The sequence below is a fragment of the Wasmannia auropunctata genome, unplaced genomic scaffold, assembly GCF_000956235.1.
Source record: "Wasmannia auropunctata unplaced genomic scaffold, wasmannia.A_1.0 LD276928.1, whole genome shotgun sequence".
Lineage (NCBI taxonomy): Eukaryota > Metazoa > Arthropoda > Insecta > Hymenoptera > Formicidae > Wasmannia > Wasmannia auropunctata.
The window spans coordinates 57,882-62,506 of record NW_012085962.1 but is presented as its reverse complement, the minus strand read 5'-3'; the positions used below and the strand labels follow the sequence as shown (position 1 = coordinate 62,506).

The window sequence follows — 4,625 nt, the reverse complement described above, 5'->3', positions numbered from 1 at the left end:
TATTAAGTTAAAGTATTAACTTTATAGAAAAAAAATACTTTGTCTATTTATTTGTACCAGTTTACTTTTATGACTTATTTAAATATAAAAGCACACTAATAGGTGCAGGGCACACTAATAGGGACAGTTACCCTATATAATATTAGAAATATTTCCTCAAAATTTTAAGTTGATCCGTTGTATTTTCATGGAGATACATGACCTTGAGAATATATCCGTTGAAGCAAAACGATAAATTAAGAATTTTAGTGCATCTGCAAAAAACTTAAAAATATATATTGTCGACAACAATTGACGTTTTAGAAGCAACAACTTTAATAGAGAGTGTATTGGCCTTGGAATAGATAATTCTTGTGTAAATTGAAATTTAGTATAACTGCATTTGAAACTTTAAACGCGTTTTTTTTAAAACTAGGTTTTCAAAATCCGCGGTGACGATATCTCAAAAACCTGCATCACTTAATCAGAAATTTTCCATGCTTCTTTTAGATACGAAAATTTATAGTCTTTAATCGAAGGATTTTTTTTCCAATGCGTATTTTTTTTTAATGGACGAAAAATAATATCTTTTTTTTAAATGAAAATCGAACTTAAACTTTGAACAGCCGACATTTTGTCGCAATTTAATTTTTCGGCATATCGATCGATTATTAAAGTCGAGATAAATTAATTCATATTATAATAACTAAATTTTTTAGATTTTTTATTTCTGCTAACATAGTTCCGAACAGTAGTGGTCACCGCAAAACGCGTTTTCGAAAATGGTTTCCTGGACATTGACTACAACTTATTTATTTATTTATAATTTTGTATTAAAAAAAAATGAAAACTTTGTCAAAAGTAGGCTCTTTCGAACATAAAAACTTTGATATAAAAATATGCATATACTTTTTCGAAAAAAATTTACAATTTGTATTTTTTCGGCTTCCTAACTAGATACATCCCCTTAATAAAAATATAATTATTTATTGTAACATAAGAAAATATTTTGAATTATACAGTATCTGCGATATTAAAAGTACAGTTTTTTTTTATAAATTCATTTTGAGTACGCGAAAATGATTATTTTTATTTTTACATATCTGAAGGGTTTTTGTTTGTTTAGACGTTCTCAATTAATAAAATTTTGATAATATTTATTTATTTTTACCTTAAAAGTATATATATACCTATATATATAATAATAATGTTATATAATATTTCAATTAAAATTTACTATCAAAATGAAATTTCCATAATGAAAACAGAAAACATTTACTGCACTTACCTTTTTATTGCCTCTACAACTGCTAATAAGTTATCTTCACAGACATTAGAAATGACAAGTGAATGACGCATTAAAATTATTTCGACAAATTTGTCGAAAGTATCGTACCTTAATTCTGTGCTAGCAATATTGGGCAGTCGATTTTTTTATTGTAAATTTTAAGAAGATAAATGACGGGATTAGTTATCCTTTCCTCTCCAAAAAAAAACTTGATTAACGTATATTATGTGTATGTAAGGACATCAGTATCCTGATTCTGTAAAACGACAATTTGGTATAATAATCGAGAATATTATATTGCACAGTTTTTTTACCGTATAGAATATCTGTGCAACGACAATATGCAATGAAAATATACTGATACTGTTATTAAGGTTTATAAAATCGGGATACTGTATCCAGTAATTTGTTTCGTTACAAATAGAATCTCCCTCTCTTATAAACACAGGCACGACTTTTATAAACTGGGACAGTAGTTTATAGAAGTTTTGCCAGTGCCTTTATTTACGAGTTGTAGACCGATAGTTATTATATTTTGTGCAAATATAAAAAGATTTGGACCTTTTGTTTTACATGGTTTTTATAATGTTGATTTTACAATATAATAATTTGAATATATAAAAGTTTAATATTTGAAACAAAGGACCATGCACTAATCTTATGGAAAAGTGGCCCCCGTAAAAATAGAAATAATCTGTGCGAAAGTATACTTTATGAGGTACTGATTAAAAGTCTCAATGGCGGCCACCTTCTATCACCGCTAGTTTTTACACTGTTAGCTTATAAAGACTGCTTGAAACTACTTTATTTTAGAAAATCATAAAATTAAGTAGCTTTCTTGCTCTCTCTCTCTCTCTCTGTCACATTTGAAGATGCCTATTTTGCTACATATCCCAATAAGTACAAGTCCCCTATATAATATGTAAAATAAAAGTAATACGGAGGACTTCGCAATTGAGACTCCGGCCAACAATAATTATATTTTGTATATGTATGTATTCTCTAAATTTTCTGGCGTGAATCTCACTCCAAAAGATTAAAAATACTGCCATACGGTTACTTGAGTGGCAGTATTTTCACTCTTGAAGTGAAAAAGTCACTCCAGAAAATTTAGAAAGTATGTATAATATATGCACAAAAAATGTTTATCGTGCTTGTTGAGCGTGCGAAAAGTGAGTCTTTTTCGCACTAGTGGTAAGCTACGATGCATTTGTGGCAATAAAATATCTTTCGTAAATCGTGCAAAGCATCTTTTTCGACTCGTGTGATAATAACACACTCATCGATAAAGTCATGCTTTTCGCACTTATATCGAAATATACTTATGACTTCATAGACGTCTGCAGTATTATTTAATGCATGCAATTAATTGTAATTACATTACTCACTCTCAGCGCTACTCAAGATCAACCAACGTGGAGATGGTGAGTGTATGATCTCTTTTTTATTTTTTATACTATACTATATGTATATATATATATTTTTTTTATACTTATAAACATAAAGAACAAAAAGTAAAAGTACAAAAAAACAAAAAAGTATAAAAATAGTAAAAATGTAAAAAAGAGATCATACACTCATCACCTCCGCGTTGGTTGATCTTGGATAGCGCTGAGAATGAGTAACGATATTTTATTGTAACAAATGCATGATCGTGGCTTGCCACTATAGTGCGAAAAAGACTCACATTTGCACGTTCCACAAGCACGATAAACAATTAAGATTGTTTTGTGCATGTATTATACATAAATACATATACAAAAATATAATTATTGTTGGCCGGAGTTTCAATTGCGAAGTCCTCCGTATTACTTTTATATTACATATAAAATAGGGGACTTCTACTTATTAGGATATGTACCAAATATAGGCACCTTCAATGAAAGAGAGAGAGAGGAAGCGTACTTTTATGATTTTCTAAAATAAAGTGGTTTTAAGCAGTCTTTACAAGCTGACAGTGTAAAAACTAGCGGTGGTAGAAGATTGACGCCATTGAGACTTTTGATCAGTACTACCTCGTAAAGTATACTTTTGTACAGGTTATTTCTATTTTGACGGGGGCCACTTTTTCATAAGATTAGTGCGTGATCCTTTTTCGGTGTTTTATATTTTTATTATTTTTTCACTGATATCTCAATAAATAATGTATACAGATTTTTCTTTATAGATTTTATATACTTTTTTACATTAATTTTAATATATAAGAAAATTAATAACAAAAAATATTTATTTTATTATTGGTCAAATGATAGGAAGATGTACTACTGTGCTTTATTAACAAACTGATAGCAATTGATAGTATTATACCCATCTAGCCCTGAAGTAATGCTCTCCAGCGGGGCCACTCTCATCGTGGGATGGGGACGGTTATTCTTCCGTGGTGGGTTTTAGCAAGTAGGCGATGGGAGCAGGCGACCGGCCTGCAGTGACCCGTTGAATTCTGCACACCCCTGTCTCAGGCGCAGGGGGTCTTTAGAAGATTTCCCACTTCGATACCAAAAAAAAGTAGTATACCCATTATTATAATGGCTATATGTATAATATTTTATTTGATATCTTTGCATTTATTTTTATTAAAATAAATAAACAAGGAATTTAATAATTAATCCAGATCAATTTCATAAGTTATTAATTAAGAGGATGCTATAGTCGTCTGTTTTACCGACAAAAATACCATTTTTGTTGGTTACTAATTACTTCGTGTTAATCGTATAGAATAAAATTTCCTTTTCCACGATTAAAACACACATGCTAATGTATCTGGCTCTGGTGCATCTCGTATCAAAAACGGGAAAAAATGAAATAATTACAGATTTCGTTATCCATTTTAACCTCAACATGGCAACTAATGCTGTCAAATTACCAAAACGTTTATTACGTGAAAAAGTTAGGCAGGTCATATGCTCAAAATAAAGGCAGGGCCAGGTGTACAATAAAAAAATGAATATATATATGAGTCATTAGAATTAAGTATAGAAGCCTAAATAAAAATATATTAGTAACCGACAGATTTGTGTATATGTATGCGTGAGATATATTGATGGGGTAGTAAACATGATACATCACTACACACTACTACGTCAATATTGCACGCATACATATACTCACAAATCGTCGGTAAAACAGCGAATTTTTGGAGTTTGATCTTGGGCTTAGGATGTCCTTAAGGATCCTAAAGTCGTCTGTTTTATCGATCGAACGCGATTATTTTCCAAAACAGAATAAACATAATTAAAGGCAACATATTAAACAATCCTTCTCCACGATTAAAGTATAGACATCAATGTAGTTCCGGCTGGTAGAGGTTATGCTGAGAACGCAAAAAATTTATGAAATTTAAATCTCCGTTACCTTTTCT

The 4,625-nt window shown here is 30.2% G+C and overlaps 1 protein-coding gene across 3 annotated transcripts in view; it reads left to right on the top strand.

Annotated features, from left to right (window-relative positions):
• Positions 1-3,557: 3,557 nt before the first annotated feature.
• The window catches only part of LOC105461820 (protein phosphatase 1L), a 27,350-nt gene continuing 26,282 nt past the window's right edge, over positions 3,558-4,625 (top strand). For 2 of the 3 annotated variants that reach the window (XM_011708323.1, XM_011708324.1), the window contains exon 1: positions 3,558-3,772. The gene's annotated coding sequence lies outside the window, so the exon portion shown is untranslated. The remainder of the gene's footprint in view (positions 3,773-4,625) is intronic. The other variant, XM_011708325.1, reaches the window with a different exon arrangement.